Source organism: Triticum aestivum, chromosome 5A (genome assembly GCF_018294505.1).
Source record: "Triticum aestivum cultivar Chinese Spring chromosome 5A, IWGSC CS RefSeq v2.1, whole genome shotgun sequence".
NCBI classification, from domain to species: Eukaryota; Viridiplantae; Streptophyta; class Magnoliopsida; order Poales; family Poaceae; genus Triticum; species Triticum aestivum.
Window position 1 is genome coordinate 279,674,009 of NC_057806.1, and position 22,610 is coordinate 279,696,618.

The following is a 22,610-nucleotide window of genomic DNA, read 5'->3' on the forward strand; positions in this document are numbered from 1 at the left end:
ATAAGTCTGTATAAAACCATATGCTTTGATCACCTCATCAAAGCATATATTCCAACTCTGAGATGCTTGCACCAGTCCATTGATGGATCACTGGAGCTTGCACACTTCATTAGCACCTTTAGGACCAACAAAATCTTCTGGTTGCATCATATAAAACTCTTCTTTAAGAAATCCATTAAGGAATGCAGTTTTGACGTCCATTTGCCAAATTTCATAATTATAAAATGCGGCAATTACAAACATGATTCAGACTGACTTAAGCATCACTACGGGTGAGAAGGTCTCATCGTAGTCAACCCCTTGAACTAGTAGAAAACGTTTCGTGACAAGTCGAGCTTTGTAGATGATGACATTACCATCAATGTTTGTTTCTTCTTAAAGATCCATTTATTCTCAATGGCTTGTCGATCATCGCGCAAATCCACCAAAGTCCACACTTTGTTCTCATACATGGATCCTATCTCAGATTTCATGGCCTCAAGCCATTTATTGGAATCTGGGCTCACCATAGCTTCTTCATAGTTCATAGGTTCGTCATGGTCTTGTAACATGACTTCTAGGACAGGATTACCGTACCACTCTAGTGCGGAACATGCTCTGTTCGACCTAGGAGGTCCAGTAGTAACTTGATCTAAAGTTTCATGATCGTCATCATTAGCTTCTTCCCTAGTTGGTGTAGGCATCATGGGAACAGATTTCTCTAATGTGCTACTTTCCAAATTGAGAGAAGGTACAATTACCTCATCAAGTTCTACTATCCTCCCACTCACTTCTATCGAGAGAAACTCCTTCTCTAGAAATGTTCCATTCTTGGTGATAAAGATCTTGCCTTTGGATCTGTGGTAGAAGGTGTACCCAAGTGTTTCCTTAGGGTATCCTATGAAGACACACTTCTCCGATTTGGGTTCGAGCTTATCAGGCTGAAGCCTTTTGACATAAGTGTCGCAACCCCAAACTTTAAGAAATGACAGCTTAGGTTTCTTGCCAAACCATAGTTCATATGGTGTCGTCTCAACGGATTTAGATGGTTCCCTATTTAACGTGAATGCGGTTGTCTCTAATGCATAACCCCAAAACGATAGTGGTAAATCGGTAACAGACATCATAGTACGCACCATATCCAATAAAGTATAGTTACGACGTTCGGACATAAGGATGGCAATGGATCGGGTTCAGCTCGGGTTGAACAATATCAAATCCATATCCGAATCCACGAGGATATTCTTTGCCCATCCATGAAAAAACCCACGGGTAAATATTGTGTCCATGTCCAAACCCGATGAATATCCATAACCAATGGATATCCATCGGGTCCTATCAGAACACGTATACATGTACCTTAAAAAATCATATAACATAGCACAACATTCACATGAAGACTCAAATTCTCGAAAAAATGCATTGCATAGCTACACAACATTAAATACCTTTACAAATGCTCATAAAATGACATCAAACATGTGCAACACATGAAATGTGCTCTCAGATTCTCATAAAATGACATAGCAGAACATCAAGTAAGCACAAGTACGAGATTCTCAACCTTAGTTTTCATAGAATGACGTAGGAACAGCCCAACATAATTTCTCAGTCTTACTTTGTTACAAAATGACATAGGAATAGCCCAGCATAATTTCTCAGTCTTAGTTTCTTACAACCAGGAGACATAAGTACATCATAGTTCTCATCGTAAATGAAATAAGGTGTTCTTCTAGGTGTCTGTCTTCTTTCTTCACCACATGGACTAAGCTTCAGTTATGATAGAAATGAACTCGTCCTCGTTGCGATCAGATCATAAAAATAGTAACTAATATCATGGAAATAAACAACCAATCAACTATAACGAGTGGAATATGTAACCATAGTTTCTTCATCATCATCAAGAACACTTTGAAATGCCAAAAAAGGAGTGGAGTTGCTATCCCCTGATGCAAGATTCAATTGATGAAGGAACACTCAGTAACAAATTAAATATTGTGTAATATAAATTAGATGAATGATTGCAATTTTAGTTAAAGTGAAAATAGGTACATAATGTGTGAACTATACAAATTCAGAACATAAATTGTAATTTTTACAACCAAAGTAACTAATAATTAAAACCATAGACTGTCAGATCTTTCTTCAGCACATGACATGGACCAAGTTGAGCACATGCTTTAATTGAAACAAATCTCTTGTCTGCTCTATACAAATTCTAGATTTATATTAATCATTCATAGCCCACTTGATCAAAAATAAAAAAAATGAGCAGACTAATTTTGTAAAAATTAATTACTAATTTACACGCATATATATATATATATCAGGTCATGTGTACAAAGCGGAATCTGACTGAAATCGACTAATACAAATATCCTGTTCCCTTGTTTTCTGATTTGCAATCAGATTTCTAGTCTAATCTAACTGAAATTGTCCACTACAGATCAGGTAATGCAGTAAAGTCCAAAAAAATCTCTTGCCATGAACTAACAAACAGAAGTTGACCACTACAAACCTCTTGTTCTCTACTCCAATTACTAATACAAAGTGATGAACAAGCACGTCATGCACATCCATGGACAAGAACACTATACATACATGAGCAGGAACAACAAACTTACCTTGACAGTTGGCTGTTTGGCGTGGTCGTCGCCTCCATGATGCGGTCTTGCTCCTCGCCGTGTGTGTTGTGGGTAAACTCTTGGTGGTATACAATTGTCACTGATTGATGAAATCATCACCGACGGGTTCCCAGTATGGTCCGTGTGCGATATCATTGCACACAGAACAACAACATATGTACTTATAAATTATAAGTACTTGACTCTATAAAAAGATTGAACATCTAATTATATATGTGGCTAGTACACACATGATCTTTGCACACACCAAAGTATGTTCCAAAATGCCTAGAAAACTCAAATAATGTATAAAAAGGCAAAACGAACCGTGAATAATTTCATATTTTTAGGACGACACTACTATAGTTGCATGTTGCCTCTGTATAAATCAAGGCGGGAAGAGACAATGTATGTCGTTCCGCACACATAGGTGACAAGGTCCCTCTCGGAACCATGAGCCTTTTTGAGAGAAAGTCCGGTTTGTAAGAAGTTTTTAGCAAAACTTGTCCCAAATTGGACTATTTTTTTACCACAACATGTTGGTGCTATGTCATAACACCATGCCAAGTTTCATGATTTTGAGGCGAGTTTTGGATTTACAGTAATTTTAAAACTAGGTTTCTCAATGTTTACTATCGAGTCGGCACCGCCCTGGATAGGCTTTTTCCTCATGGGTCCCAAATGAAAAATCCAAATCTGTCGCTACCATGCAGCTTTTCTTATTAATAATTACAGCCCATTTGGTGTGCTAGCTGAAAATAAGTTTGTGGGTGCTGGTGGGGGCTAAGAACTTGCGGATCTGTAATGAACAAAGATCTCAAGGATTCCACGAGAGTGAGGTTCTTTCCCTATGTTGTGAATGCTTATAATATTTATGTCTTAATTAAATAAATGGCAAGCCATTGGCCCAGTATGAAAGAAAATATGGGTCAAAGCCGAGTTAAAAAGGGAAACAATATCTAACTCCAGATTACAAACAGTAGAAAAGCACGAGGATTAATTACTCATCAGGTTTAGACAAAATCCAGATTGAACAGGACAATGACATCTAACTCAACCAAAGTTTTTGGCAGTCACAATCAAATGGATCGGTCTGATCCATAAAATAAAGATCCCGGGCCGGAAATTCTACTGGTCCATGATGACAATCTATTGTAAATAGAAGTCAAGCATGATCATAAGCCTTTAGGTCCACTTGAAACTTCTTTTTATGTTGTTCAACACTTGCAGCCGTAAGAAAACTCTTGTCATAAAACTTAATCCTCACGGACAATAGTGCCCTCGCATTCAACATGAAGAATGTGGCAAAGCTAGTGTTTGCATTGTTGGATGCATATCCTTCCAGCATAACTGTCTTCAAACGAATGACATAAGATCTGAGAAAATCCCGGTGCTTCTTGAACCATCGATTGGTCATACTTTTTTCTCCATGTATTAGTGCCTAAATAGAGACGAAGATTGAAAACACTTAATGTCTAAAAAAGATTATGTTGAAAGAGTGACAGTTGAACGATTAATTATAGTACATATATATGGGCTTTCAATGTGCGTGAAATCATCACCTTTATATACAAATTCTCCAAACATGGAAAGCATTGCAGCAAGCCAATAATTATGTTCAGATCAAAACACCACATAAAGATATGTAAGGTCTTGACATAATCCACCAGCACTGATAGGATGGAGAAGCTCTTCATTGAGCATAGAATATAATATTAGTACCAAAAGTGTACTCCAAGATGATACTTATGCGCACAAATGAAAAAAGTAGATTAGAAAAGTTTACATGAATAATATACAGTACCTCAATAGGTGTGGAGCCAAACACCATCTTGAACCATCTAAAAGGATCACGAATTGCACCCAAGGTCTCCAGTTTAGGCGCGTAGACTACAGTCATTTGTGAAGTTACTATAACAGAATCAAGGAGCAACCTTTGAAGTGAAGGGGCATCTTCGATGATGAGATCATGTCAAAAAAACAAATTCCCATGCTTACAAGGTGGGGTGACTTTATTCTGAGACAATGGAGACGAATTTCCATTCCAAAAACAAGCAGCAAGCACTCCAGGGCAGGGCAGCTGGAGTGGATGATGTTGTGCAGTGCGGCCTCTGACAGATCAACCACCACAAGCTCAAGTTTTTTTAGCAGTGGGAGTCGAAGCATTTGTACCAGATTGTCTGCTAGATGGAACTGGGCGAAGGTAGTGGTGTGGAGAGAGGAGGGAAACCACGAGATGGACATCGGTGGTGAGGGCGCAGATACATCGGTTCGTGGTATGTTACATACATAGTCATGGTAGAACTCAAGCTGCTAGAGTTTATCGAATTGATGGGATGTTAGCCAGGCGGCCACCGTGCTGGGTATGTCCAGTAGGTAGCATGCCGAGGATGCATATGCGTTAAACGGAGCCCTGGTGGGAGGAGATGATGGCTCCGGGGAGTTCAGAATCATCATCGATGGATAGGTCACGACAGTCGAGATTAAGAGTCGTGGCGCACCATAGAGTGCACCACCGAGATGCGAGGACTTGTGTGCGGCAGCCATCCTTGGTGGGGAGAAGGGATATGATCTCCCCAAGGATGTCATCCGGGAGATCGCTGATGCGGTCCGTCGGAGATTCTACTGGTTCCTTAGGTCCAGGGGGCATGGTCGCTTCTGGCCGCGCAGCCAGGTACAAGATCTACATCCGGCAGCGGTGCTGGCCGGAGCCTCATCTGTGTACATACCAATCTGAAAGAAAAAAATGGCATAAACATACATGTAGGACATTCAAAATCAATTGTCAAGATCTGGAAGAAAAAAGGCATACACATATATGTAGGACATTCAAAATCAATTCTCAAGATCTAGCCACGAATTATTAGCACGCAAGCTAACCCTAGTCAGATTATTAGCAAAAATCATTTGTACAGAACAAACAATTAATCACTAACTCTATACGGATAACATTCAAACAATCAATACACTACGTGCATCTAATGAATCTTACTTACTCTGATTTCATGGACTAAGAGAACATAAACATAGGATTTGTATTCCAAAAAAATCATAGAGGGGGAGTAACCAGAGAAAACACATGATATGTTTGCCGCACAAATGGGTATATAGATGACTAACCGGTTTTCCGTCGGAGTCGCAGTCGTTGCCAGAGTTGGTGTTGACCTCCGGCTCTGGCTGCGGGGGCATGACGGCACCGACCAAGTGAAGATCGTGCTGCTGCCCGCACGGACCTCGTCGGCGGCAACGACAACCTCTGTGCCCAGCTTCACGCGTTGCGTGGGTGCTTCACCAGCCCCGGCATTGCCACTCCCTCCAATGGTGCGCTTCTGTGGCATCCTCATACACTCCAGAGTCCAGAAGTTGGTCACCGCTATGGACCGGGGGTGCGGCCGCCTATTATGGTCGGCGGATCGGACGCGCAATTAATACGGACCAGGGGGAGCAAGGCAGGCTGTGGTCAAAAGCTGTCTCGCCTCCCGATGAGCCTGCGCGACGGACTTCAGCCATTCCTACCATCATTTCACACAGCTACTTGCACACCTCCCATCAACACGCACACCTGAATGCACGCCTCCCGGTATGCCTGCACGGCAGACTGCTCGCATGCGTCCCGTCAACTCACGCCTGCTCGCATGGCACACGGGGCATGTGGCAGCACATATATATTTTGGTTTATTGATGATTCATTCTGCCGCTTTACTCCTTAACTGAAGCATGGCATAGTTTAATGCACATGGTCCGAATAAATAATCCGTATGAGATATTGGTTGCCAGTTTTTAATAATCTCCTGTTTGTAAGAAGATTATATCAAAATGGGTCTCATTGATGAAAAAATACAATATCACAGTCTACTAGTGTCCATATATGACACCACGATAAGTTTCATGAATTTCAACTAATTTTTGGATTTACTAAATTTTAAAAATATATATTCTCAATATTTTGAAATCTCTTGCACAGGGAAACATGCACCCAGGGACACATATGATTTTGCAACCCATTTTGGTGCACATGTAGCTCAGATTTGATTTTTGCACATTAAATTCCTAGGAAATCAATCAATGTATAAAAATGGTCGAATGATGTCTGTTTTTTATTTTCACATGACACTCCGCCTTTGGTCACATGTTCACTGCAGAAAAAGTTTGACATGCCTTAGAGTGGTTGTGGTGGTGCGGGATCTGTGTGTCTGTGTGTGGGGGGGTGGGGGTGGGGGGAGTGGTCCGGCAGTACACTACGAGTCGTGAACCTCTGTGTGGGATTATTGATCATTTTGTGAGTCATATATGCCACATCAAAGTCGTGAATTGGTTATTTAAAGCATTACGCAGCCCTTTCATACATAATTTTCGGGCCACATGCATGCATTGGTGGTCGTCTCGGACACTCTCCCTCGTGCGGTTATCAGCGATGTGCCCATTCGTTAGCACGCAAAGTTTTTTCAGTTTCCACTGACAATAAGAGGCATTTTACCAAAAGGTGGATTCATCTTGGCATGTGTGTGGTGTGGATCATGATGGGATTCCATATCAAAGTTCGAGCACGTGCGTACACACTCCCACTGGCTTCAAGTGAGGTGGCTACACGCGTAGTGATGCAGTGCGTTTCCGGTTAGCGAAGCATGTGCCACATCAATGTTGTGCATTGGGTATACAAACATTAGATAACACACGGGCGCATGCACGCAGTGGTTTTTTCCTATGACATCACTCGCGTGTGCCTCTCTCTGTGGGCCCACGAGGTCATCGTCGACCAGTTCAACGTACAACGAGAGAGAGGTTAATTTGACCAACAAGGATGGTTCTTTTTTGGTTTGTGTTACATATATGCATGGTATAGGAGTATGTACATGTCAAAGAGGGGCAACATGAATACTCTATATATATCCGTGTCATAACCTCGCTCCATGTGGGGACTTTCTGGTTCCCGAGGCAGGTGCCACATCAAAGTTGTACATTATATTCGTATTCAAACATCACGCAATACCATGCATGTGGTGATTGCCCTATATATAGGAACTCACTCGCGTGTGGCACTTCCATCCATGGGCATGCGAGGTTGTACTCCATCACTTTGACCCAATGAGAGAGAGGTTAATTTGATCATCAAGGAATGATTCTTTTCTTGTTTGTGCTATACAGTAGAAGTACATATATATATATATACCACGCGTCGAATGGGGGCGTGCATATAGCACATACCGCGCATCATGAACCTCACGCGCTCTATGGGGACTTTTTGGTTTTCTATATACGTGGTGCCACATCAAAGTTGTGCATTGCATATTCAAACATCACACAAACAGCTCTTTGGGACACATGCAGATAGTGGTACCTAGTCTTATATAGGATGATCACTCGCGTGCGATGTATGCTTCGCTTCTGTGTTGGGCCCATGAGTTCGTCGTCCATCACTTTGACCCAGTGAGAGAGAGGTATGTTTTACGAACAAGGAGGATTAATTCTTTTAGGGTTGTGTTACTAGGTGTATATATAGTACGTGTCGAGGGGGGTGACCAGCTTGGTCCATCACTTTCACCGATAGCGCAAGAGAGGTTAACTAATTTGACTTAGGAGGGGATTAAGTTTTTATTTTGTCTTGATATAGATCATGATGTGAGATTACATATATATATATATATATAATAGAGCATCTGTACACATGAATCCATCCTGCTGAATCGAAGGGGGCGAGCACACAACATCTCATGAATGACCTCTTGCTCTGTGTGGGGACCTCTGCGATTTTCAATGCATGCACGACATCAATGTTGTGCATTGGGTCGGGTATTCAACACATATGCATGCATCACACACCTCCATAAATATGTTCGGGCCACACGCATGCAATAATGGTTGTCTTTGGACACACTCTCACTCGCTTGGTTATGGGCAGCAAGCCTATATATATTCGTGGGCCCGCGTGGACGTCCATCATTTCAACCAACGATGAGAAAGGTTACCAGGGTGGATTCTTCTTCTTTGCTTCAAGTTACCGTATAGTAGGTCGACCCATTCCAAGCCTAATTAAGTTTGAGCGCATGCTACGCGTCGTGAACCCTAGCTCGGTGTGGGGATTTTATGGTTCCAAAGCATGGTGCCACATCAAATTTGTGCATTGGGTATGCAAACATCACACACGCCACTTCCATATACATACTTGGGCCACATGCACAGAGTGGGTTTGTCTTCATACAGTACTCCCTCGCGAGGTTATCCGCGACAAGCTACCCATTTTTCGGGGACGTGTGGACGTCCATCACTTTGACCAACAACGAGCGGGGAGTGGTTGTACGACCAAGTTGGATTCTGCTTGGTCCGTGTTATAGTACGTCTTGGTGAGATGCCCTCCCCTAATGTGTGTGTTGGGGCGGGCTACTTCGCGCTACCTGCAACCTCCGTGGGGTCAGGGAAGTCCGGTTAAATTGCGAGGCACACGTGCCACATCAAAGTTGTGAATGGTAGTTAAAGATCACACACCTTACCCTTTTCATACATATAGTAGGGCCACCCGCATGTGGTTCGTATGTGGTCTCACCCATCTCGTGCCACAAGCACAAATTTGTGGGTCGGCACATAGTCCACCTTTGTCGGGAAGTGAAAGGGGAAGTTTGACCATATATATATGATGGACTCCTATAGGTTTTGTGTTACGGTAGGGTGAGATTTCAGACCTAGCTATTTGGGGGCATGCATTCATAGCTAGGATTCCCTTACCGCCGACACGAAGTGGGGTTCGTAGGGGGTGGCTGACTAGCAATATTGTGCTTTTGTGCGACAGGTGCCACATCAAAGTTGTGCATTGGGTATTCGAACATCAAACCACCCTTTTCATACATATATTTGGTCCACATGCAAGTGTGTTCATGTTCTGACCCTCTCCCGCGTTATTCTTTTTGCCAAATTTATAAACAGCACACGAGTTGGATGTAGAAACCGTCTGTGATTGGGTACGCAATAGAAACGGTTCGGTCAGACTACCCATGTGCCATGCCCGTGCCCTATAGTCCCTCACATCAGCACAGTAGATTGGGCTCCACGAGGATTGCCTCCCGGTCTCGAAAATATCTACCACCTCGTAATCTCGAAAGTATCTACCACCTGGAAGGTTTTAATGTTTGATAGCAGACAATTAGTATATGCGGACCATGTGTGATGTTTGTTACTCCCGCTCTGCTTCATTCCCTTGATTCAAATTTTCAGTAGCCCCGGCATTTTACTCCCGCCTCTGCATCCCTCACAATCTCAAAAATATCTTCTTGCCCTTGATTCAAATTTTCAGTTGCCCCGGCATTTTACTCCCGCCTCTGCATCCCTCGCAATCTCAAAAATATCTGCTCGCCCTTGATTCAAATTTTCATTTGCCCCGCATTTGACTCCTGCCTTTGCATCCCTTGCAATCTCAAAAATATCTGCATGCTCTTGTTCCAAATTTTCAGTAGCCCCTCCTTGTTACTCCTGCCTAGTAAAATTTTTAGTTGTCGCAGTATTTCCTCACACACCACCTTGCCCCCCCTCCACACACACCACACACTCCCCAAAACCTCCGCTCACACAGACACACACCACCCCACCCTCGATCGAAACCATTGGTAGGTTACCGCCGCCGCCTCCATCCACAACCTCTATCTGTGTGCCGGGGAGCTTAAGGAGCCAATGGCCAAAAAGAGGTTTATCGCGGCCTCTTCGCCTGATGTCGGCGAGGTGGCCGCCGAGGTGTCCTCGTCATCGTCATCATTGATCGCCCGATCCTCCCACCGCCGCACCCATACGCCGGTTCGAGGACTTCCTCGTCCTACCTCGGGGTCCGGCAGCGGCGGTGGGGGACGTGGGTCGCCGAGATTATGAATTGGGAGACCCACACCCGCCGGTGGCTCGGTAGCTTCCACACAACTAAGCTCGCGGCCAAGGAGTACAACCGCTGGCAGGTCCGCTACCACGGCGTGGCAGATAGGCTCAATTTCCCCTTCGGCACATGTTTGGTCGACCTCGTTCTGCCAGAGCTAGGGGTGGGGAGATCGGCTATGGTGCGGGAGGACCGCTAGGTGTGGGAGCGCCTCGAGGCCAAGGCCGCTGACGAGACCTACATGCAAGAGCTCCGTCGGCAGCACCCGGAGCTCATGGAGGCGGAGGGGTGATCTTTGCCGGTGCGAAGGGCGGTGAGGTTATCGTGCTATCCTTCGATGACGAGGTTGAAGGCGGCAAGGATGGCAGTGCGGAGGGCATCGAGGTGGGCGGCGAGGACGAGGAGATTGACGTCGATGAGTGGAGGAATGTCTTCCCCAACAACCCCGACAACGGCGCCGGCCCGGACCTGGCTCGCGGCACAACATACCTGACGAGGAAGGATTGGCTGGACCTCCACTTCGACCGAAAGTAGTTTAGCTTAGTTTAAATTTATGTTTTATGTTCAGTTATGCAAAACTATCTATGTTTAGGTTTGAATGCATGCTACTTTCGATTGAACCTGCTTTGAACTTGATCAAATTGCAGTTTACAATGTTAAGTTTAGGGGATCGACCAGAAACGGCAAAAAATTGTTGGAGTGTATACACGCACAATCACACACACACACACACACACAAGCACACACACTAAGGGTTTTAGTGTGTTAACTTTTAATGGATCTGCTAGAGATGGACTTATGCCTTGTTTATTTCAGTTCTTCACAATGTGATGCTCTGTATGTGCAACTATTTGCCGTGTAGTTCAATTTCATCAATAACAGTTTTAGCAGTACCACTATGAATTACGATATTTGCTTGCTATTAAGGATGTTGCAGTTAACATGCCTTTTCATTTTTTAACAATAACTACTATACTTTAGACCTGCACAATACCAGTTTGAATGACTATTTGCTTGTTTTTAAATGTGCCTGATGCAGTTAACACACCTTTCCACTTCTTGTATTGCTTAACTTGAGTTCTTAAGCATGCACACTGAAGCTATCATTTGTAGATTATGATGTCTACCATGGATATATTTGGTTGATGTAGTAAAATCTTATATAATGGGATGGAGGGAGTGTTGTACTACATCATTTTGCAATTGCTGTTTAGCTTCTAATATTAACTTGGTGCTTTTAGGTACATATGTCATTGCCAAAGATCCAAACTTCGACCCTTTCTGCGTATGGGGCAATGAGATATTCGTGAACCAGCATCAAGTGAGGAAACTGATAAAGATTGTTATTAAAATGGGTCAAAAGATGTTAATAGAACTATTTGTTTACACTTTATGCAAGACAACCGTGAACTGCAGGATGGTAAGTAAGAACCCTGTAGCCTTCTTTTTACTGCCCGTAATGAGTTGTGTTAGATGAAAATGTCTAAATCTTTTTTCCTTTGCAGTGGATCCTGAAGCAGTTTACTCAAGATTACCTCTAAAACAACATGATTGGCGGCCGGCCATCACAAGGGGTTGGACTAGAGTTGGGCGTGCCTTCTGCATCTAGGAGAGCACAATAGGGCCATTCCGCTTCACCTTGTTCAACAACCAGAATGTTTGTCGCCTCTTTCTTTACCATCTGTAATAGTACAAGTATAGAACCCTGGTTCATCATTCTTTATTTGGTGCTTATGTAATTCTTAAACAAATGTACATGTGCATCAAATAATGCATTGGTTGTTTGAACCTGATGGATATGAATAAAGCTATAGACTACTTTCAAGTTCAAATTAGGTATATTTTTAAATAGCAACATTTAAATTAGGGTGAAATTATGGTGTGTAGGTCATTATGGCGCACACGGTCAATAAAGCACGGCGTGTGCTATATACATCATAATCTGACATGGTTCACGGAGAGGAAACGTGTGTAACAATGCACACAATTGCCGTTTGCAAAGCGTGTGTGATGTCAGGCACTATCACATACGGTGCGGGAAAACTAAACGTGTGTGATTGTCTACCTATCGTACATGGTTTATAATCATGAACTGTTTGTGATGTGCTTGGCATCGTAAACGTAGAGCCAGTTTGGTACGTGCCTGGAAAACTCCCGCGCTGGCCAAAAATTCCGCACCAAGTAGAGATACTACTTTTGCATCTAAAAACCCTTAAAACCCAAATCTTATTTTCAAGCGTCCACCATACCTACCTAAGGATTGACCAATATCCTTCAAGTAAGTTATCATCGGTGCAATAAGTCAATAAAAATTGCTTCTAAAAGTGTTAGATCATTTAGTGTAAGAGAAAATTGAGGGTTGTATGAAATTGTGATGGCAAGGAATAAAAGCAACAGACTGCATAATAAAGGTTGCTATCATAAGGGGCAATATAACGTGATGTTCTTTTGCACTAAGGGGTTGAGCATACAGACAGATAAGCGCATGGCAACCTCTACTTCCCTCTGCGAAGGGCCTATCTTTTACTTTTATGTATTTACTTTCATGCAAGAGTCAAAGTTTTTCTCTCTATTCCTTTTTATTTTTCTCTTTTGGAAAGCATCATGTGGTGAGGAAAGATCTAGGCACATATATCCAGTTGGATATGGGTAGCATGAGTTATTATTGTTGACATCACCCTTGAGGTGAATACGTTGGGAGGCGAAATTATAAGCCCCTATCTTTCTATGTGTCCGGTTGAAACGTTTTGCTCGTGTGTATGCGGTGAGTGTTAGCAACCATGGAAGACTATATGATGGTTGAGTATGTCGAGCTCTTACATAGACTCTGTTGAATAAGTTGAATTGCAATTGCTTGGTGACTGAGAACATAGGTTGTTGAGTTTTAAGAGAATTCATTGTTTGGACCTTAACATGTGAATTGGTTGTTACTTTAACATGAAAAGTTTTATAAGAAATAATTGATGTTATGATGCTAGGAAAAGTGATTGAAATTTTCATTAATCAAACTTGTGCACTTTGCTAGCATTCACACTTCAGAAATTATTTCTTTTATCATTTACCTACTCGAGGACGAGTAGGAATTAAGCTTGGGGATGCTGATACGTCTTCGACGTATCTATAATTTATGACGTATTCATATTATTTTATTATCATTCTTGGATGTTTTAAAATCATTTTATAGCAACTTTATATCATTTTTTGGGACTAACCTATTGACCCAGTGCCCAGTGCCAATTGTTGTTCTTTTGCTTGTTTTTTACATCACAGGAAATCAATGTCAAACAGAGTCCAAACACCATGAAACTTTTTGTGGATTTTTTATGGACCAGAAGACATCCAGTGGGCCAGAGCATCACCCGGGGGGTGCCCTGAGGGGGGCACAACCCACCAGGGCGCGCACAGGTGGTTGTGCCCACCTCGGTGGCCTCCCGCACCCCCTCTTTGCCCTATAAATCACCAAATATTCCCAAAACCCTCAGGGTAACCCTAGATCAGAAGTTTCGCCATCGCAAGGCTCTGTAGCCACGAGAAACCAATCTAGACCCCATTCTGGCACTCCGCCGGAGGGGGAAATCATCAACAGTGGCCATGTTCATCATCCCAGTCGCCGCCACGATGAGGGGGGAGTAGTCCACACTCGGGGCTGAGGGTTTGTACCAGTAGCTATGTGTTTAATCTCTCTCTCTCTCTCTCTCTCTCTCTCTCGTGTTCTTGATATGGCACAATCTTGATGTATCACAGGCTTTGTTAATATAGTTGGATCATATGGTGTTTTCCCCTCTCTATCTTGTTGTGATGAATTGACTTTTCCCTTTGAGATTTCACTCTTGTCGGATTGAATACTTTTATGGATTTGAGAACACTTGATGTATGTATTGCAAATGAATACTCATGGTGACAATGGGGTATTATTTTGATTCACTTGATATATGTTTTGGCACTCAACTCGCGGATTCCCGAGGTGACATTGGGGTAATCTACGCATAGGGGTTGATGCATGTTCTTGTCTTTGTTTCTCTGGTAGAAATCTTGGGGCACTCTTTGAGGTTCTTTGTGTTGGATTGAGTATTATGAATCTGAAATTATTTGGTGTTATTTTAGTACGAACTCTTGGATAGATCGATCGGAAAGAATAGCTTCGAGGTGGTTTCGTACCCTACAAATGATTTCTTCTTATGTTCTCCGCTAGATAAGAACTTTGGAGTGATTCTTCGTTACACGTTGAGGGAAGGTTATGTGATCCAGTTATATTAGCATTGTTGACAGATTGCACTAGCGAAAGTACGGACCCTAGGCTTCATTTTCAAGCATTGCAATACCGTTTTTGTGCCCGTTTTCTATTTGTTACCTTGCTGTTTTTATTTATTCAGATTATAAGAATATATTTCTACCATCCATATTACACTTTTATCACCATCTCTTCACCGAACTAGTGCACCTATACAATTTTCCATTATATTGGGTGTGTTGGGGACATAAGAGATTTCTTGTATTCTATTGCAGGGTTGTTTGAGAGAGACCATCTTCATCCTATGCCTCCCATAGATTGATAAACCTTAGGTCATCCACTTGAGGGAAATTTGCTACTGTCCTACAAAACTCAGTGCTTGGAGGCCCAACACGAGTCTACAAGAACAAGTTGTGTAGTAGACATCAACCACCATCATCTTGTGCTTTTGATCTCCATCTCCAAAGCATCTTCATGATCTCCATCTTCACCGGCTTGACACCTTATTCTCCATCATTGCATCATTGCGTCGAGGTAGTCACGCAAACTATTGCTTTTACAACTATCACTAACGCATAGTGATAAAGTAAAGCAATTACACGGTGCTTGCACTTCATACAATAAAGAGACAACCCTAAGGCTCCTGTCGGTTGTCGATATTACTAAACATGATCATCTCATACATCAACATATATCACATCACAACATGCCCTACAAAAATAAGTTAGACGTTCTCTACCTTGTTGTTGCAAGTTTTACGTGGCTGCTATGGGCTTCTAGCAAGAACCGTTCTTAACTACGCGAAAACCACAATGGTGATTCATCAAGTTTGTTGTTTTAACATTATTCAAGGACCGTCCATAGTCAAATTTGATTCAACTAAAGTAGGAGAAACAGACATCCGACAACCACCTTTTATGCAAAACTAGTTGCATGTCAGTCGGTGGAACCGGTCTCATGTGCGTGGACATGTAAGGTTGGTCTGGGCCGCTTCATCTCACAATAACGCTGAATCAAAATAAGACATTGGTGATAAGCAGTATGACTATCACCTCCCACAACTCTTTGTGTTCTATTCGTGCACATCATCTACGCATAGACCTGACTCGGATGCAACTATTAGCGAACGTTGCATGGAAAACAAAAAAAATCTACGCACACGCAAGATCTATCCATGGGGATGCATAAGGAGGGGGGAAGTTTGTCTACGTACCCTCGTAGACCATAAGCGGAAGAGTTTAACAACGCGGTTGATGTAGTCGAACTTCTTTGCGCTCCAACCGATCAAGTACCGAATGCACGGCACCTCCGCGTTCTGCACACGTTCAGCTCGGTGACGTCCTCCACCTTCTTGATCCAGCAAGATGGCGAGGTAGTAGATGAGTTCCGGCAGCAGGACGGCATGGTGATGCTGATGATGATGCAATCTCTGTAGGTCATCGCCTAAGCACTACGAAAATATGACCGAGGGAGTAAATGGGGGGACAGTGGTGCCGCACACGGCTAGGAAATTGTCTATTGTGTGCTAGGCCCCCCCCCACATATATATATATAGGTGGGAGGGATGGAGAAGCAGCCAAGGGGGGCGCCCAAGTAGGAGGAATCCTACTTGGGGTCTCTCCCATGCCGCGCCCCTTGCCTTATATAGGTGCGGGGAAAAGGCAAGGGAGGGTGGCGCCCCCCTTTTCCTTTCTCCCATGAGTGGGAAAGGAAGGAGGGGCTAGCCCTCCCCCCTTTCTCTCCCTAGGGCTGACCGGCTAGGGAGAGGGGAGAACCAACCCCCTGTGGGCTGGTATGTCCCTCCCTTGGCCCATTAATCCCATAACACCTACCGGAGGTGTCCGGAACCCCTTTCGGTGACCCGATGGCTACCCGGTGCATCCCGAAACCCTTCTGGTGTCCGAATACCATCTTCCTATATATCAATATTTACCTATCGACCATTTCGAGACTCCTCGTCATGTCCGTGATCTCATCCGGGACTCTGAACAACATTCGGTCACCAAATCACATAGCTCATATAACATTATATCGTCAACGAATGTTAAGCGTGCAGACCCTACGGGTTCGAGAACTATGTAGACATGACTGAGACACCTCTCCGATCAATAACCAATAGTGGAACCTAGATGCCCATATTGGCTCCTACATATTCTACTGTCGGATTTCGGGTTCCGGTAGACCCTTGAGGTTCGAACACTGGGGTGCGCGCGGAGATTTTGCCTTCTACCTACCTGCACCCCTCCACCTCGCTAAGATCTAAGCTATGGAAAGAACAACACAAGAGACACAGGGTTTATACTGGTTCGGTCCACCGTTGTGGTGTAATACCCTACTCTAGTGTGTGGAGTGGTGGATTGCCTCTTGGGCTGATGATGATGAGCAATACAAGGAAGAACAGCCTCGCGAGGGTCTGTTCTTGGCTGGGGCGATGAACTGCTGGGAGGAGTTCAGTCACCCTTCTCTCTCTCTCTCTTCACAATTGTTGATCTGATTCGATCTCCTCTCTACTCGATCATTAGTCTCGATCCCCAACCTCTCGATGCTTGGTCTCGATCTCCTCTCCCCCGATCCTGTGGGTGGCTGGTCCTATTTATAGAGGCCCTGGTCCTCTTCCCAAATATCGAGCGGGAAGGGAGCCAACAATGGCGGGCTAATTTGAAGGGGGACAGCTAGTACCAGCTATCCTGACAAAAGTAGTCTTCGCCTGCACAAACCTCTGGTGGTGACGCCGTCTTGGGCTCCATAATGACCTCCATCTTGCAGTCCTCCTGGTCTTGGTCTTGTTGCACCGAAATGGCAACCTTTGCCTGATGCCTCGGTACTCCGCGGCTACGCTTGCCCCCTTTGCACCAAAGAGGAAAGGAGGACACTGCGCGGGCTGGCACCCGCCTGGCGCCCTTGGTCGTCATGGCTTGCATCACGGGCACCTTGTGAGGTACCCCGCCTTGATCTCTCCGCCTCCTTGCGAGCCAGCCTGGTGAGGCCGTGCCTGAGGAAGCTCCGCGTCGTCCGCCCCGCGAGGCTTGGCCCCTCGCGAGGGTCTTGGGTCTGTGTTGGTGAAGATTGTCCGTGTTGGGCCCCCCTTTGAGCCACGTTGCAGGCCGCAGGCAGGCAAGTCTGGGGACCCCCGTTCCCAGAATGCCGACAGTAGCCCCCGGGCCCAAGGCGCACCCGGACTTGGCCGTGCGGGGAGGCGGAAGGGCAAGAGCGAAGCACCGCGGGCCCTAACAGCCTGCAGCCTTGGGCGCCGCGTGGCGGTTGATTGGACGTGGGTGTCTCCACTTCCCCATGGTGCCTCGGCAACTGCACGGATTGGACAAGTCCCTGCATGCAAAGTGGGTCATGATTACCTGCGATCGTGGAGGTCGGCGGTTGGCCTTCGCCGGCCATAAGTACGGAACGACACGCGCCCTTCTAGTCCATCCCTCCTTGCTTCTCCTTCTTCCCGGTCCTTGCTCTGTCTTGCTGTGATGGCTCCGATCCGCCGGTTCCCGACGGCAGAGAAGGGAAAGGCTCCCCGAGAGGAACCAGACCCGCTCCCGCCGAAGAAACGGCTCGTCCTCCGTGGCCTGGATGAGGGGGCCCATCAGGTGGTGTCGAGGCCTTGGTGCGAGCGGGCACCGCCGGGGTTCCCGCTTCCCTTGTACGCCCACATCGAGGGCCCTGGAGGAGCTGATGCTGATCGCCACGGGCGGCGCCGCTGTCGGCGCCGACGGGTCACGAAGGTGTGGGTCGTCCCCCTTGGGGTCCACACCGAGGGCTCCTCCCGAGAGTTCGTGCTCCACTTCGCCATGCCTCCTCAGTCTTGGATTCGCCTTCCTCCCTTCTTTGCCTCCATCATCCCGCAGGGAGAACTCCTGGAGCTTTGGCTGCAGCACGCCGGCTGCAGCACCCTCGCGACCGAGGCAGAGGTCGCGGTCGTTGCCCCGGGCGAGGTCTTCATGACTCGAGGCTGGAGCGAAATCGCCCGGGTTTGCAGGACAAGAGGCGCCTTCGCGATCCACTTGGAGTACGACGGTGCTTCGGTGATGTTCTTCAAGGTCTTCGATGCGAACGGGCGCCGGCTGGAGTGCTTCCCCAGGAGAGGTGGCCGGGACCCTGCTGCGGCGAGGACTGGGCCCGCCGACCGCTCCCTTGGCGGCTCCTCAGGCGGTGGAGGCGTCGGAGGTTCCAGCGACTCCGGCGAGCTCTTCGCGACTCCGGAGACGAGCGACGACAGCTACGAGCCCCCGAGCCGGCGCCGCTCCTGGAGCAGGGCGGGCTCGTCAGGCCGCCGCCGACTCTGATCTGGATGGGGTTGGCGCCGGTGCTTGATGGCCCACTGTTGATGATGGCGTCTTTTGCAGGGGCGCACGTAGTTAGTGTCCCTTTAGGATCTGTTCCCTGCGAGGAATCAAAGACGCGTCCCGTGGGGGCTTGTAAGGTGCCTGTGATCCTGTTTTGTTAATATAACCCTTGTCGTAGAATTGTGCGAGTTGCTCATTCCGTCTTAGCTCAGTTCTCCCTTTCGAACCTCACGAGGGCTTGGTGCTCTGCGCCGACAGGTCCCAGTCCCAAGGCGGCTTCAGCCGTCGCTGGTATGCCAGGTCGCGATGCCGTGGTCAAGGCTAGGAGGTGAGCGACCTGGAGTCCGGTAAGAGCCCCTGAGTCGCGATGCTCAGGAGGTCCCCTTTGGCGCTCAAGCAGCCATCGTTCGGTGAGAAAGGGGAGCGGCGTCGCTAACACGGGATTGCATTAGGTGCGGGGATGGTGCCACGGTAGCTGGCGCTTCCGGGTGGTGACTTATCTCGAGAATCAGGGGTCGCTCTCTGGTGTGTCGCCGGGTCCGTGCATCGACAGGCGTGAGGTTGCTCGGCGAGGTCCTCGCGTGTCCCTCCCCTCTCGCCTTTGCTCCCCTTTCTGCTCTACGTCCTCGGGTCACAGCCCTCGAGCGAGTCTCAGCCGTCGCTGGTATGCCAGGTCGTGATGCCGTGGACAAGGCCAGATGGTGAGGGCTGGAGAGCCAGTAGGAGCCCTGAGTCGCGAGGCTCAGGAACCCCCCCCCTTAACGTGCAAGCAGTTCACGCGGATGAGAGTGAAGGAGACACCGCAAGGGCCTCGCCTGACGCAGCTCCTTTAAGAGATCCTGTAGACCCATCAGAGAAAGAATGAGGGGTTGCCACGACAATTGACAGTCAGCCGTTGGTTGCTTCCGAGGGGTAATGAGGCACTGAAAGCTTGACGAGGTGGCGCCATGCGGGGCTGCCGCGGCTAGAGCTCGGCCATTCAGGTTTGTCGGCGTTGCAGGGACGGACCCGTGCGCAAGCGTCGTGCCGTTTGGGAGCAGTTCCGTCAGTTGAGCGGGCAACTAGGTCAAGCACATTATCCGCGAAGGAGTGGATTCATTCAAATAGATGCTGGGAAGGCGGACATCACTGGGTCAGGCCCGAGCGACTTGGGGATCATGCAGCCCGAGGGGCGCCCCCAACAAGGTAAGCTAACAACATGAAATAAAAGGGATACACGCCGCAGGGACAGACCCACGCAGTCTGGGAGTAATGCAGCCCTGGGGGGCGCTCCCAGCTAGAAGTGAAAACTTGAAAGATGTCACCTGATGACGTTGAGGACGAAGGGGTGTTGGTGTAGCAGACTCGGTGGGCTGCGGAAGCCGATCCTCACGAGCCCCCAGGCCCAGGGGCCTCGGGAGGCTCCGGAGGCGCTGGTGGCTCCTCGCGGACCATCTCCATCTCCGCCAGGGCTGCGGAACGCCTGGCCTCTTGTGCCTCCATGATGCCCCTCATGAGGCGCTGATACGTGGCAACCGCGTTCGGCAAGCCGTAAGGCATGCGAACGTAGATATGGGGTGGACCTCCGCAGCGCCCCACTCGCGAGGGACAGAGGCGCTCCAGAGAGGTGACTCGATTGAGCCCTGGTATGTCGATGCAGATGCGCAGCCCACCATCCTCGCCTGGATGGGGAGCCACTGCTGGTAGGCGGCGGCCGCCTTTCATGACTCTTGACTCCTGTAGCTCCTGAATGGCCTTGCTGACGAACTCCTGAGGGTCTGGCTCTCCTTGCCTTACTCCTTCTTGAGGGAAACGTGCTTCGAAACACGCCTCCATGTGGTGCCCAAGCGCCTCCCTCATGACCTTAGCCAGGTCGGTGGCCCTCCAGGGGAGAGCCCCCGAGCCCTGCCTGAGGAGGGCGCCGGGCGCGCTTTCCTATGTGATGGAAGGAGGTTCCCCCTGGGCAGGCGCGGGCCCAGAGGGGCCTGCCTCCTGAGGGGCCGGGCCGGACGATGTCTTCTTCTTCTTGGGGGCGGTCTCGGGAAGCCTCCTGCTTCCGCGATCCGGGTCTTCCAGTGACGCGGCCTGAAAGGCTCGTTCCAGGGAACACACCGCGTCCTTCTCTTCACAGGGCACCGTGATGACTCCGCCACTTCCTGGCATCTTGAGGACGTTGTAGCCGTGGTGAGTTACGGCCATGAACTTGGCCAGCGCCGGGTACCCAAGGATGGCGTTGTACGGCAGGCGAATGTGAGCGACGTCGAAGTCGATGAGCTCGGTGCGGTAGTTGTCGCGTGCCCCGAAGGTGACAGGGAGGCGGACCTGCCCAATCGGGACCGTGGAGCCGTCGGTGATTCCGGAGAAAGGCTTGGTTGGCTGAAGCTGGCTGTAGGGCACTTGGAGATTGTTGAATGTTTCCACGGACAGGACGTTGAGCCCTGCCCCGCCATCGATGAGGGTCCTGGTGACCACCACGTTGCTGATGATTGGGGAACAAAGCATCGGGAGGACTCCGGCTGTAGCCGCACACTTGAGCTGATCTGCTGAGCTGAACGTGATGGCGCACGCCGACCACCTGAGAGGGCGCGTGGCTTCGAGCTTGGGGAGGACTGCATTCACTTCGCGGGCGAACTGCTTGAAGATGCGTTGAGAGGCTGGGGCTTGAGCCCCGCCCAGGATGCAGGCGATCGCGCGCGGCTCCTGGAAGCCCCCAGCCCCCTCGTCCTGGTGGCGGTCCTCGTTTCTCCTTGGCTGCGGCGGCAGCGGAGGGAGGCCTGCGTTGCCTTGCGGGCGATCCTCGCGAGGCTGATCCCTCCAGTCTCCCTCGCGAGGCGGGTCTTGCCAGCGATCCTCGCGAGGTTGATCGCGCCACCCTTGGCGCGGGCCACGGTCTTCCCAGCGTCCTGCGTTCCTTCCTCCTCCTCGACCGTAGCCCCGGTCACCGCGGTCGGGGCGACGGCCGATCCTTCCTTCTCGCACGGCTCGGAGCTCTTGACATTCGTTGGTGTTGTGGGTGTGGAGGTCATGGTACACACAGTACCGACTGCCCTTGGAAGGTTTGGGCTGATCTCTGCCCCGCTTGGTGTCTGGTTCTGTCGCGAGCACGGCAGCCCCCTTGCGCTTCACATCCTTGGCCTTGGGCTTCTTCTCTTCTGGATCTGCGGCAGGCAGCTCGAGGAGGGAGAGACGCCCTTCCTCAGCCCTGGCGCACTTGGTTGCCAAGTTGAACAGCTCCAAGGAAGTGCACAGGTCTTCATGCATCGCCAGCTCCTCCTTCAGCTTGACATCGCGCACGCCGTCGGAGAAGGCTGAGATGATGGCCTCCTCAGTCACCTTGGGAATCTTGAGGCGTGCGTTGTTGAAGCGCTGGATGTACTTCTACAGGGTCTCCCCGGGTTGTTGCTTGATGCGGCGCATGTCGCTCACGGTGGGTGGCCAGTCATGAGTACCTTGGAAGTTGGCGATGAAGCGGGTGCGCATCTCGTCCCAGGAGGAGATCGTGCCTGGAGCCAGGTTCCGGAGCCAGGTGCGGGCCCCGTCCTTGAGCGCCATGGGAAACCAGTTCGCCATGACCTTCTCGTCTCCGTTGGCGGCTTCGATGCCTAGCTCGTAGAGCTGGAGAAACTCCGCAGGGTTAGCCGTGCCGTCGTAACGAGGAG